Raw genomic sequence first — 15,282 nt, forward strand, 5'->3', positions numbered from 1 at the left:
CTACACTGGAACCCACCATGACAACCTGGTGAGCATGACATGCTCACAGGCTTTATAGTTCTGCACGTTGTGGCTGCAGGTGGGCAGGTGCATGGTGACTGCCGTCTCTATAGCAGAATTAGCCAGGCTCACTAGCCAAGAGACAGCTGCCAGTGCCATGCGTAACCTTGGGCTCATCACTGCCAAGTAACGCAGGGGGTCACAGACGGCCACGTAGCGGTCATAGGCCACTGAGGCAAGCAGCAGGAACTCGGCGCCCCCAAAGGCCAGGGAGAAGAAGAGCTGGGTCCCACATTGGGCAAAGATGGTCTTCTTCTTTAGGAGGAAGTACACCAACTCTGAGGGACCCTGCTGGAGGTGTAGCAGATGTCCATGAGTGAGAGGTTGCGGAGGAAGACGTACATGTGTAGGTGGAGCTGCACATCCAGCCAGATCAGGAGCAAGATGAGCCCATTTCCCAGTAGGGTCAGCAGGTAGGTGGCCCCAGATAAGACAGAGTCCAGCTTGGGTCTGCCTGTCATTGGAGAGACCCATTAGTGTGAACTCATTTACCCATGTCACCTTGTTTCGTCCCATGGAGCAGGTGGGTCAGGCTGCTAGGGGAAAAGGTGGGTTAGAGAGGCCTAATCAGAATCAGAATTCACAGTCTGGCACTGAACAAAGGACTGTAAAGAGGACTGCAAGTACTTGTATACTGTCTCCATTAGAATGTGAGCTTCTTGAAGTCAGAGATCTTTTCTGATTTTTAAAATATGAAGATTCCTAACAAGTGTTTCACAAATAATGTTTGTTGGGTCCATAAATATAAATGTTTGAAGTGTTTTTGAGGATTATTCTCTGATCCCAATATGTAAATGTGTGTCCGGGGATTCACCCTCGTTCTTATTACTCAGGCTGGAGCCAGTGGCTCTTCCTGCTTCTCCCATAATCCAGGTTGGGCCAATGATAGAGAGAATTGCTCACTTGGTTCTCAGTATACTGATTAATCAGGTTTAGTTTTAGGTTGATAAGATCAGGACCTCATTGTAGAACATTATATCATCTATAATTATCTTCCAACTTCTTAAGATAATGCAGTTTCCTTGGTGAAATGTTGGCATTTGTTTGAATGTTAAAGTAAGTAATTAATGAAAGATGAATGCACACATCACTTATTTGCAGTGACAACACTTGGAAACTGATGGTGCCCACAGATGAAGTCAGTAAGAGAGTGCCTGTGCAATCCTTTGAGCTGTGTTCTGGGTAAACCCTTCTGTCACAGCAAAGACATGTTTGCCTTTGGAGCTCCTCCCTGTTTACTTTGATTGTCTTCAGCCCCTCTCAAAAGATACAGATGTCATTTTCTTTTCATGTGCTAAGAAATTTTATAGTTTTTATTTCTTTATGAATAGCAAGTTCCTCTAGCCCCATTTCAGTATTCACCTTGTATACTGAATATACAAGGTAGTGTTGATGATTATTATGAAGGTAGTGCTGATGATTATTATGAGAATAAAGAGAGACCACAGGGATGCAGAGAAGAGTCTGACAGGTGGAACAGCCCATTTGGATGCTCATTACGGCAGGATTGAGAGAGGAGGAAAAAAAAAAACAAACTCCAGGAATTAGGGTTGACTCTGAAAATCCCACAGGACCCAATGTGGATACCAGATCAGAGCTTTCAGCATTGGCTGCATGTTAAAATCACCTGGGAAGCTTTGAAAATTTTAGATGCCCAGATTACAGTCCAGAGACATTAAGCCACCATCTCAGGTGGGTAAAACCCAGATATTAGTATATTCGTAACTTTTAATGTTTCTCAGGCAATTACGATGTGAAGCCAAGTGAGAGGATCACTGCTTTATTTTAATCTTTCAATTTTTTAAGCAGCCTCATGCCGTCTGGTGTGGAGAGAATCACTGCTTTTGAGGGAACACTTAAACTTATTTTTGAAGACTTAAGACATGGTTTTTTGAGAGAGGAATATGTGTTGAGATAAAGCTAGAAGAGTCTTTGAGAAGGAATGATCTTTTTGACTGAACTCCTTATTCTTCATTTGAAAAAGTTGAGGGCAAGAGAATTTAAATAACCTGCCTCAAATTACACTGTGAATTGGTGAAAAAATTATTCTGGATATCTTGCCTTCGTGTGCTGGGAACCTCTTAGCCTTAGTTACTTAAAAAAGTTTTTTTTTTCAACTTTTATTTTAAGTTCATTGGGGCATGTGCAGGACGTGCAGGTTTCTTATACAGGTAAACGTGTGCCATGGTGGTTTGCTGCACAGATCATACCATCACCCAGGTATTAAGCCCAGCATCCATTAGCTATTCTTCCTAATGCTGTCCCTCCTCCTACCTTCCACCCTCCAACAGGCCCCAGCGTGTGTTGTTCCCTACCATGTATCCATGTGTTTTCATCATTCAACTCCCAATTACAAGTGAGAACATGTGGTATTTGGTTTTCTGCTCCTGCATTAGTTTGCCAAGGATAATGGCCTCCAGCTCCATCCATGTCCCTGCAAAGGACATGATCACATTCCTTTTTATGGCTGCATAGTATTCCATGGTGTGTATATACCACATTTTCTTTATTCAGTTTATCATTTATGGACATTTAGATTGATTCCATGTCTTTGCTATTGTGAATAGTGCCCTGCAAAGGATATGATCGCATTCCTTTTTATGGCTGCATGGTATTCCATGGTGTATATGTACAACATTTTCTTTATCCAGTTTATCACTGATGGGCATTTAGATTGATTCCATGTTTTCCCTATTGTGAATAGTGCTGCAATGAACATATGCATGCACATATATTTATAATAAAATGATTTATATACTTGGGGTATATACCCAGTAATGGGATTGCTGGGTCAAATGGTATTTCTGCCTCTAGGTCTTTGAGGAATTGCCACACTATCTTCCACAAGGGTTGAACTAATTTACACTCCCATCAATATTGTAAAATCATACATTTTTCTCTACAACCTCACCAGCATCTGTTGTTTTTTGACTTTTTAGTAATAGCCATTCTTAATGGTATGAGATGATATCTCACTGTGGTTCGATTTGCATTTCTCTAATCATCAGTGATGTTGAGGTTTTATATATATATATATATATATTTTTTTTTTTTTTTTTTTTTTTTAGCTGGATGTATGTCTTCTTTTGAGAAGCATCTGTTTGTGTCCTTTGCCCACTTTTTAGTGAAATTGGTTTTTCTTCTTGTAAATTTAAGTTCCTTATAGATGCTGGATATTAGACCTTTGTCAGATGGATAGATTGCAAAAATTTTCTCCCATTCTGCAGCTTGTCTGTTTACTCCGTTGATAGCTTCTTTTGCTGTATAGAAGCTTTTTAGTTTTGTTAGATCCCATGTCAATTTTTGCTTTTGTTGTGATTGCTTTTGGTGTCTTTGTCATGAAATCTTTGTCCATGCCTATGTCCTGAATGACATTGCCTAGGTCTTCTTCTAGGGTTTGTATAGTTTTGAGTTTTACATTTAAGTATTTAATCTATCTTGAGTTGATTTTTGTATATGGTGTAAGGAAGGAGTCCAGTTTCAATTTTCTGCATATGGCTAGCCAGTTCTCCCCACGCCATTTATTAAATAAGGAATTCTTTCCCCATTGCTTATTTTTGTCAGGTTTGTCAAAAATCAGATGGTTGTAGGTATGTGGCCTTATTTCTGGGTTCTCTATTCTGCTTAATTGGTCTATGTGTCTGTTCTTGTACCAGTACCATGCTGTTTTAGTCACCGTAGCCCTGTAGTATAGTTTGAGGTCAGGTAGCGTGATGTCTTCACCTTTGTTCTTTTTGCTTAGAGTTGCCTTGGCTATTCAGGCTATTTTTTTAGTTCCATATGAATTTAAAATTTTTTTTCTAATTCTTTGAAGAGTGTCAATGGTAGTTTAATGGGAATAGCATTGAACCTATAAATTGCTTTGGGAAGTATGGCCATTTTCACCATATTGCTTCTTCCTATCCATGAGAATGGAATGTTTTTCTATTTGTTTGGGTCATTTCTGATTTATTTGAGCAGTGGTTTGTAGTTCTTCTTTAAGAGGTCCTTTGCTTCTCTTATTAGCTGCATTCCTAGGTATTTTATTCTTTTTGTGGCAATTGTGAATGGGAGTTCAGTCATGATTTGGCTCTCAGCTTGCCTGTTGTTGGTGTGTAGGAATGCTAGTGATTTTTCCATGTTGATTTTGTATCTTGAGACTTTGCTGCAGTTATTTACCTTTCAGAAGCTTTTGGGCTGAGACAAGGGGGGTTTCTAGATATAGGACCATGTCATCTGCAAAAAAGGATAGTTTGATTTCGTCTCTTCCTATTTTAATACTGATATGGTTTGGCTGTGTCTCCACCCAAATCTCATCTTGAATTATAGCTCCCACAACTCTCATGTGTTGTGGGAGAGACCCGGTGGGAGGTAATTGAGTCATCAGAGTGGGTCTTTCCCAGGCTGCTCTTATGATAGGGAATGAGTCTTACAAGATCTGATGGTTTTATAAGCAGAAGTTTCCCTGCACAAGCTCTCTTTTGCCTGCTACCATCCATGTAAGACATGACATGCTTCTCCTTGCCTTCCACCATGATTGTGAGGCCTCCCCGGTCATGTGGAACTGTGAGTCCATTAAACCTCTTTCCTGTATACATTACCCAGTGTTGGGTATGTCTTTATTAGCAGCATAAAAAGGGGCCAATACAAATATCTTTTATTTCTTTCTCTTGCCTGACTGCACTGGCAAGAACTTTCAATACTACATTGAATAGGAATGGTGAGAGAGGACAGCCTCATCTTGTGCTGGTTTTCAAGGGGAATGCTTCCAGTTTTTGTTCATTCACTATGATATTGGTTGTGGGTTTGTCATCTATGGCTCTTATTATTTTGAGGTATGCTCCTTCAATACCTAGTTTATTGAGAGTTTTTAACATGAAGGGATGTTGAATTTTACCAAAGCCTTTTTTTTTTTTGCATTTATTGAGATAATCATGTGGTTTTTGTCTTTAGTTCTGTTTATGTGATAAATCACATTCCTTGATTTGGGTATGTTGAACCAGCCTTGCATCCTGGGGATGAAGCCTACTTGATCATGGTGGATAAGCTTTTTGATGTGCTGCTGGATTTGGTTTTCCAGTATTTTATTGAGAATTTTTGCATCAATGTTCATTAAGTATATTGGCCTAAAGTTTTCTTTTTTTGTTGAATCTCTGACAGGTTTTGGTGTGAGGATGATATTGGCTTCATAGGATGAGTTAGGGAGGAGTCCCTCCTTTTCAATTTTTTGGAATACTTTCAGTAGGAATGGCACCACCTCTTCTTGGTATCTCTGGTAGAATTCAGCTGTGACTCTGTTTGGTTCTGGGCTCTTTTTTGGTTGGTAGGCTATTTATTACAACCTCAATTTCAGAACTCATTGATCTATTCAGGAATTCAATTTCTTCCTGGTTCAGTCTTCAGTGGGTGTATGTGTCCAGGAATTTATCAGTTTCTTCTGGATTATCTAGTTTATGTGCATAGAGGTGTTTATAGTATTCTCTGATTGTTGTTTGTATTTCTGTGGGGTCAGGGGTGATATCCTCCTTATCATTTCTGATTGGGTCTATTTGATTCTTCTCTCTTTTCTTCTTTATTAGTCTACCTAGTGGTCTATTTTATTTTTTTTTAAGAAAACCAGCTCCTGAATTGGTTGATTTTTTGAAGGGCTTTTTGTGTCTCTCCTTCAGTTTATCTCTGATCTTGGTTATTTCTTGTTTTCTGTTAGTTTTAGGGTTTATTTGCTCTTGGTTTTCTAGTTATTTTAGTTGTGATGTTAGGTTGTTAACTTTAGATCTTTCCAGCTTTATGATGTGGGCATTTAGTGCTATAAATTCACCTCTTAACACTGCTTTAGCTGCATCCAAGAGATTCTGATATGTTATATCTTTGTTTTCATTTGTTTAAAAAAACTTTTTGATTTCTGCTCTAATTTTATTATTTACCCAAAAGTCATTCAGGAGCAGGTTGTTCAATTTCCACGTAGTTGTATGGTTTTGAGTGAATTTCTTAATCTTGATTTCTAATTTGATTGCACTGTGGTATGAGAGAATGTTTGTTATGACCTCAGTTCTTTTGCATTTGCTGGAGGAGTGTTTTACTTCCAACTATGTGATCAATTTTAGAGTAAGTGCCATGTGGCAATGAGGAGAATGTATATTCTGTAGTTTTTGGGCAGAGAGCTTTGTAGATATCTGTCAGGTCCGCTTGATCCAGAGCTGAGTTCAGATCTTGAATATCTTTGCTAATTTTCTGTCTTGATGATCTATCTAATATTGTCTGTGGGGTGTTAAGGTCTCCTACTATTATTGTGTGGGAGTTTATAAGTGTCTTTTTAGGTCTCTAAAAACTTGCTTTATGAATCTTTATGTTTTGGGGGCATATATATTTAGGATAGTTAGCTCTTCTTGTTGAATCAAACCCTCTACCGTTATGTAATGCCCTTCTTTGTCTTTTTTGATCTTTGTTGACTTAAAGTCTGTTTTATCAGAAACTAGGATTGCAACCCCTGCTTTTTTCTGTTTCCCATTTGCTTGGTAAATTCTCCTCCATCCCATTATTTTGAGCATATGTGTGTCTTTGCATATGAAATGGGTCTCTTGAGGGCAGCATACTGATGGGTTTTGATTCTTTATCCAGCTTGCTATTCTGTGTCTTTTAATTGGGGCATTTGGTCCATTTACATTTAAAGTTAGTATTGTTATGTGTGGATTTGATCCTGTCATCATGATGCTAGATGGTTATTTTGTAGGCTTGTTTATGTGGTTGCTTTATAGTGCTACTTTTTTGCATACTTCAGTGTGTTTTTGTAGTGGCTGGTAATGGCGTTTCCTCTCCATATTTAGTGGTTCTTTCAGGAGCTCTTGTAAGGCAGGTCTGGTGGTCATGAATTCCCTCAGCATTTGCTTGTCTGTAAAGGATCTTATTTCTCCTTCACTTATGAGGCTTAGTTTGATGAGATATGAAATTCTGCATTGAAAATTCTTTTCTTTAATAGCATTGAATATTGGCCCCCAATGTTTTCTTGCTAGTCGGGCTTCCACTGAGAGGTCCATGGTTAGTCTGATGGGCTTCCCTTTGTAGGTGACCTGGCTTTTCTCTCTGTCTGCTCTTAATATATATTTTTTTCTTTCATTTTGATCTTGGAGAATCTGATGATGATTATGTGTCTTGGGGATGATCTTTTTGTGAAGTGTCTTACTGGGGTTCTCAGAATTTCCTGAATTTGAATGTTGGCCTGTCTTGCTAGGTTGAAAAAGTTCTCCTGGATGATATCCTGAAGTATGTTTCTGTTCCTCCCATCTCTTTCAGGTACTCTAATCTGTCACAGATTCAGTGTCTTTACATAATCTCATATTTTCAGAGGTTTTATTCATTTCTTTTCATTCTTTTTTAAATCTATTCTTGTCTGCTTGTCTTAATTCAGAAAGCCAGTCTTCAAGCTCTGAGATTCTTTCCTCTGCTTGGTCTATTCTGCTATTAATACTTGTGATTGAATTGTGAAGTTATTGTAGGGTATTTTTCAGCTCTAACAGGTGAGTTATATTCTCTCTAAACTGGCTATTTTGACTGTCAGCTCCTGCATTGTTTTATCATGGTTCTCAGCTTCTTTGCATTGGATTACAACATGCTCCTTTAGCTCAGCAAAGTTCATTTTTATCCACATCCTGAAGCCTACTTCTGTTATTTCAGCCATCTCAGCCTCAGCCTAGTTCTGAACTCTTGCTGGAGAGGTGTTGCAGTCATTTGGAGGAAAAGGGCTGCTCTGGCTTTTTGAGTTTTCAGCATTTTTGTGTTGATTATTTCTCATCTTGCTGGGCATATCTACATTCAATCTTTGAGGTTGCTGACATTTGGATGGGTTTTTGTGGGTTTTCTTTGTTGTTATTTCTTTCCGTTTGCTTGTTTTAACAATTTGGCCACTCTTCTGCAAGGCTGCTGTGGTTTGCTGGGGGTCTGTTCCAGCTGCTGGTCACCTCAGCTTTTCCTGTACCTGGAGGTATCACCTGTGAAACATCAAAGATGGTAGCCTGCCCTCTCCTCTCTGGAAGCTCCATCCCAGTGGAGTTCTGACCTGTTGCAGGCCCTGAACGCACCTGTAAGAGGTGGCTGAAGATTGCAGTTGGGAGGTGTCACTCAGTCACAATGAACAGGATCAGGGACCCACTTAAAGAAGCAGTCTGGCTGCTTTTTGGTACAGCAGCTGTGTTGTGTTGGGGATCCCTTCAGCCCCCAGTTGGTTTGGGCTCTTCAAGGCCCACAGGCTGGACTGGTTGAGATGCCCAAAAGCCAAGGTGGAGGCTGCCCCAACCCCTGGGCACTCCATCCCAGGGAGAAATTAGAACCTGTCAGCTATAGAATATGGGTGAGGGTGGCTGAAGGCTTCAGCTAGGAGGTCTCCCCCAGTGGAGAGAAATGGATTGGGGTTCTGCATAAAGAAGCAATCTGGCCAAACCTCAACAAAACAGCGTGTGGTGTGAAGAACCACCTCTGCCCCTGTCAGCTTGGACTCTCCAAAGCCTGCAGGCTGGAGTCTGAGTCTTCCAAACAGCAAAGATGGCGGCTCTCCCTTCCCCCTGGGGGCTGTGTCTTAGGGAGACAGCAGAGCTCTGTCCATAAATATGGGTAGGAGGGTTGGCTGGAGTCCTAGGTGGGAGTGGCTGGAGGCCCGAGCAGGGAAGTCCTCCCCAGCATGGAGGAATGGATCAGGATCCCACCTAAAGAAGCAGCCTGGCCACCTTCTGGCAAAGCAGTGGTGTGTGCTGGGGGGACCCTTCCTCCTGGGTCATTTTGGCTCTCCAAAGCCCACAGGCTGGAATGGCTGAGTTGATCAAACAGCAGAGATGATGGCTTACCCCTCTCCTGGATCCTCCATCCCATCTCAGGTAGGCACTACCCTGTTGCTGGTGGTTGGCTGGAATTCCAAGCCAGTGGGTCTTATCTTATGAGGTGCTGTGGAAGTGAGGCCTACAGACCGATGCTGCTCGGCTCCCTGGATTCAGCCCCCTTTCTAGGGGTATGCAGCAGTCTCTGGCCTTGCCTGAGCTGCAGACACCCTTGTCAGGAATCCCAGGGCCAGAGTATGTAAAGCTCTTGGGTCTCTGTGTGTGTCTGAGCAGCTGCTCTGCAGAGACTTCACACAGCTCTGTGTTTGGACCCAAGGCCCAGATGGCATGGGCCCATGAGGGGGCCTCCTGATCCATGTGTTGCAAAGATCCATGGGAGAAGTGTGGTTTCCCAGAATCACACAATCACTCACTGATTCCCTTGGCTGGTGGTGGGCAGTTATTTTCAGTCTGGTCCAAAAATGATGTTTTAATATATCTTAGACCAAAGGTAAGAACATTGTAAGCATTAGTGAGTATCAAATGAGGTAATGTGTAAAAAAACCCTTCGTAAACACATTATCTAAATGAAAAAGCTTTGTGTGAAGGATATGAGAGATGGAGCACAGAATCTAATGAAACACACGTGACAACAATTTAATGCAAGTCTTTCTAATAGGTTTGGGAGATTGTGACCGCAGGGCAGAGCAGTTGGATGCCATCCTCTGGCTCTCTGGTTGGAACCCTACTCTTCTCTTTCTTTCATTTCTTCTGTGGCCAGAGGAAGTCACTGTAGAAATTGCCAAGAACAGAAGCTGGCTCTGGTACCTACCTAGCTGCTGAGTTCCTGAGCTCTGCACTTGGGAGCCCATGGCTTTCCATAGAGCCTGTTTCTTTTGTCAGCACTGTCAAGAACCAAGCTTTGGTGACTCCTGAGTGCTCCTGATATTTTCACAACTGAAAGGAGTAAAATGCAAAAGAGAATCATAGGAAAGAATAAAACCTGGATGGAACTTTTAGGATTATCATTTCAACCTTGTCATCTTCCTCAAGAAATGAGGAAACTGAGGCTCAGAGAGCAAGGGTGATTGACTCAGGGTTATTGGCTAGTTAGGAGCAGGACTGGAACTGATCTGGAATCTGAGGATCACAAGACCCATTTTCTTCCTGCGACATCCCACTGGGTGATCACTCATGGGCATGGGGAATGTGTCACAGTGGCTAGTGAGGGTAGCACAGGACAGGTTTAACTTATGGGTGGGGAGGAGGATGTCAACAAAGGCTTAGTGTTTGGGACGTCATTCCAGGGAGTCCAGTGGGAGGCCTTGGACTGGCACCAGACTTTGTGGGAAACCAGGTTGAAGAGTGCTTGGCAATGGCCAGTGGCCTGGAGGTCCAGTTCACCAAATCAGTTTTCCTCTTTATCTGCAAAAGGGAAACACCCACCCCATAGTTTTAGTAAGGGTATGAATCTCACACACCTGGACTTTCTACTTTCTCTGCAGCCAGGAGGTAGAGCTGGAAAAAAATCTCTACCCAGTCAGACTCCTTTGCTTCTCTTTTCTCACTTCTAACAAACTAACTGAAAGGTAGAGAGGGCGTTTTCTCTTTTTATTGTATGTTTTTCTAGTTTCTAAACTGAGCCTGATATCTAGAGTTGGGGGACTAACTGACTGACTGAACATCACACTGAGTAGTGGCTTCTTAAAATTCATCCTCTCATCTAGGTGGTGGAGGAAGCCAAAGAACTATAATTTGTGAGGGAAACAGGGGTGGGAATCCTCAGAAAATCTTTTCCCTTATTGGCCCCCACTTTATCTGTTCCCAGGGCTTGTATTCCTTTGTGCTGAGATCTCATTCTGAAAGAAGTGTCAGCAGCACATTCTACAGAACATATATTTTAAAAGTTTATTCTTATTTTTATGGAAGTAGTAGAATCTTATTTAAAAAAATTATAAACAGTACACAAAACTTTAAGGAAAATAAAATGCCTCCATCCTTCTTCATTCTTCTCTCCATTATATATTTTACCAGAAGTAATCAATGTTAATATTAGGTTGGTAATATATAGTACAATCATCCATATATTGAAATATACTTTATGGGATTGTATACAATTTTTTTCTTTTATGGTTCATGATTTTATGTGTACCTCAAGAAATCTTTGCCATCCTAAGATCACAAAGATTTTCTTGTTTTTCTAGAAGCTTTATGGTTTTACCTCTTACATTTAGGTTTCTTATCCATTTCATGTTAATTTTGTATATGAAGTGAGGTAAGGATTGAGGTTCATTTTCCCCCTTTATGAATATACAAATGTTTTAGCACTGTTTGTTGAAAAGACATACCACAAATTTTGACAGACAGTATTGTGTTTTCATTTTTATTTAGTTCAAAAGATTTTCCAATTTCTCTTTTCATTTTTGCTTTGGCCAATGGGTTAACCAAACAAGTAGTGTTTAATATCTAAATATTTGTGAGATCTTCCAGTTATCTTTCTGGCATTAATTTCAAATTTAATTCTATTGTGATTAGAGAACATAGTCTGCATGATTTCAGTCTTTTAAAATTTCTTGAGATTTGCTTCATGGCCCACTGGATTATCAGTCCTGATGAATGCTCCATGTGCACTTGAAATGGATGTGTATTCTGCTGACGTTCGATGGAGTGTTCTATAAATGTCAGATAGGTCCAGTTGGTTGATAGCATTGTTCAAGTCTTCTATATCCTCTGTATCCTTACGGATTTTCTGTCTACTTGTTCATTTACTGAGAGGCAAGTGTTGAATTATTCTACTCGAATTGTGTATTTTTTTATTTTTAATTTTAGACAGAATCTGGCTCTGACATGTAGGCTATGGTGCGTGGCACAATCACAGCTCACTGCAACCTCTGCCTCCCAGGCTCAAGCAATCCTCCCACCTCAGCCTTTGGAGTAGCTGGGACCACAGGCACGCACCACCATGCCGGGCTAATTTTTTAATATTTTGTAGAGGCAGTGTCTCACTATGTTGCCCAGGCTGGTTTCAAACTCTTAAGCTCAAGAGATCCACCTGCTTTGGCCTCCAAAAGTGCTGGGATCACAGGCATGAGCCATCGGGCCTGGCCTGATACCTTTTTAAATTTTTGTCCTTTTTTTGCTGCATATATTTTGAAGCTCTGCTGTTAGACGCTTATACATTCATGAGGTCAAGCTTACTATTATTTTATTTTACAGTGCCTAAACTATTGTTAATTCCATCTAGTGAAATTTAAATTTTACGTATTTTATTTTTCATCTTTACAAGCCTTGTTTAGTTTCTTCTGTTTCTAGGCCTGTGTTTGTTGACCAATCTGTTCCAGGTTATGAATCTTATTTTCCTGTTTTTTTAAGGTCTAGTAATTCTTTTATTGAATGTTGTAAATTAGAAATCTTAAGTTATTTAATACTTGGTTTTGTTGTTTTCTATTGAAGCATTTTAGACTTTTTCTGACAGTTACTTGTAAATTAGTTTGATGCTTTCGATTTTTTTAAAAGCAAATTTAGGGTAGGTCTATGGTAGTCTTTTTCTAGGGCTACTAATTTTGCTCAACTTCTAAGACATAGCATCTTTGCAACTCATATGGAGTGCTTTGTATATTCAGTAACGTTTCTTCACTCTGGCCAAAGAGTGCTAAAATGAATCCTGGCCCCGTAGGAGTTCTGGGAATTGTTTGTTTTATAGCACTCCAGCAATTTTTCTTCCTTTGGAGGTTGTTTTTTTCTCAGTCTTACAGGGTTTCACACTACTCACATATGGATTGGTGTTTAGCCAAGGACTCAAAGACTGATTTCTGGAACCATTTTCCTGTGTAGCTTATTTTTCCCTCTAATCTCCGCATCTTTCACTGAGCAAGATTTCCAGGTCTGTTTAAATTCTTTCTCTTTGTGCTACAATCTGGATATTGCCTCCTGGCAGAAAATCTGGGTGATTGTAAGAATCACCTCATTATTTTTCCTTCTCACAGGAATCACAGTTTTGTGCTGTTTTTTTCATATCTGAAAACAATGTTTTTAAACTGTTTTCCAGTTTTCTAGTTGCTTGTGGTAGCTGGGTAATTCTGTCCTGTTACTTCTTCACGTCTGGGAGTAGAAGGCCTATATTATTTTTCAAAATCGATTATTCTATATTCTTAGAGAGTTCTTTTACTTTATCTTTCAACCATCTTACTGATTTTTTAAAAAAGATTTCAGCAATAAGAACGTCCTGTTTAGCCGGGCGCGGTGGCTCACGCCTGTAATCCCAGCACTTTGGGAGGCTGAGGCGGGTGGATCATGAGGTCAGGAGATCGAGACCATCCTGGCCAACACGGTGAAACCCTGTCTCTACTAAAAATACAAAAAATTAGCCAGGTGCAGTGGCGGGCGCCTGTAGTCCCAGCTACTCAGGAGGCTGAGGCAGGAGAATGGCGTGAACTCGGGAGGCGGAGCTTGCAGTGAGCTGAGATCTAGCCACTGCACTCTAGCCTGGGTGACAGAGTGAGAGTCTGTCTCAAAAAAAAAGAAAGAAATACCCAAGACCAACTCTTGCCTCTTCTACCTTCTGGTAATATGGTCTTTCTCAGAATAATTAAAAGCACCATGTTATAGTATCACCCCTCTTCTCTTATTCTTGACTGCCCTTTTAGTCTCTTGAGAATTGCTTTCTCCAGTTGTTTATGGGATACAGTCTGCAGAGCAATGTCTCAGCTGCCTCAAAAAGCAGAAGTCCAAAGCAGAAGGACAAGTGTTATGTTCTTTGATTAGTAATATCCTTGGGTTTCTGTGAATTATTTGGATATTAGGAAAAAGTCCTCTCAGGATATAGTAATTCACTGGATGATTATATTTTAAACATTTTAATAAGTGTTTATCTTTCTTGATGTTATCACATAGCTTGTATTAGAGTTAAGATCTTTCTGGGGGATCAGATGCCATTTTAACTAAAAGTCAGAGCATGAATTTTTTTTAAGATTATTTTTGAGTCAGGGTCTAGCTATGCAGCCCTGGCTCAAGCTCAGTGGCATGACCGCAGCTGACTGTAGTTTGAACTCCTGAGTCAGGCAGTCCCCCTTCTCAGTCTCCTGAGTAGCTGGGACTGCAAGTGCACTACCACACCAGGCTAATTTTTTTTTTTTTACTAAGTCTCGCTCTGTCGCCAGGCTGGAGTGCAATGGCGCAATCTCAGGTCACTGCAATCTCTGCCTCCTGGGTTCAAGTCATTCTCATGCCTCAGCCTCTTGAGGAGCTGGGACCACAGGCACGTGCCACCACACCCAGCTAATTTTTGTATTTTTAGTAGAGACAGGGTTTCACCATGTTGGCCAGGATGGTCTCGATCTCTTGACCTCATAATCCATCCACCTCAGCCTCCCAGCAGGCAAATTTTTAAAATTTTTATTTTTAGAGACAGGGTCTTGCTATGGCGCTATGGTGTTCAAGCTAGTCTAAGGCTTTTGATAAGTATAATTGAAGTATCCACTGTCAATATTTTCTTTGTGAATTAAATAGCTTAATATAGTTTATTATTTTAGTTTGTATTTCTTTGTTGCTGAGACTAAATACTTCTTCATATGCTAAATGTTATAGAACAAGTTCTACCTTTGTATTTATTTTATTTCTCCATTTTTCTGTTTGCATGTTCTCCATTTTCCTATTGATTGGAAGTGCCCTTTAAATTAACGTATAGTGAAATTGACTTTTTGGGGTGTATTAGTTCATTTTCACGCTGCTGATAAAGACATACCCAAGACTGGGAAGAAAAAGAGGTTTAATTGGACCTACAGTTCCACATGGCTGGCGAAGCCTCAGAATCATGGCAGGAGGTGAAAGCCACTTCTTACATGGCAGCAGCAAAAAATGAGGAAGAAGTAAAAGCAGAAACCCCTGATAAACCCATCAGATCTTGTGAGACTTATTAACTACCATGAGAATAGCGTGAGAAAGACCAGCTACAATCAACAGAACTGAAATAGTAAGTATTGGTGAGGCTGTGAAGAAATTGGAATCCTTGTTCATTGCTGGTTCTTTGCTGGTGGGAATGTAAAATGGTTCAGCTGTGGTGAAGAACAGTTTGGCAGTTTCTTAAAAAAGTTGAACTTACAATTATCATATGACCCAGTGCTTCTACTCCTGGGTAAATATTCAAAAGAATTGAAAACAGGTATTCAAACAAAAAATTGTACATGAATGTTCATAGTAGCACTATTCACAATAGCAAAAAGGTAGAAACAATTCAAATGTCCACTATCTGATGATCGAATAAACAAATGTGTTATATCCACACAATGGAATAGTATTCAACCATAAAAAGAAGCGAAGCACTACTACGTACTACAATATGGAGAGACCTCAAAAACATTATGCTAAGTGAGAAGTTAGACACAAAAGGCCACATACTGCATGATTCCCTTTATATGAAATGTCCAAAACTGGCAAATCC

General features: G+C 40.3%; 1 pseudogene; it reads right to left on the reverse strand.

The window, feature by feature from the left end:
- LOC100976259 (olfactory receptor 2F1-like) lies at positions 1-576 on the reverse strand (annotated as a pseudogene).
- Between the last annotated feature and the right edge of the window lie 14,706 nt (positions 577-15,282).

This window comes from Pan paniscus, chromosome 6 (assembly GCF_029289425.2).
Source record: "Pan paniscus chromosome 6, NHGRI_mPanPan1-v2.0_pri, whole genome shotgun sequence".
NCBI lineage: Eukaryota > Metazoa > Chordata > Mammalia > Primates > Hominidae > Pan > Pan paniscus.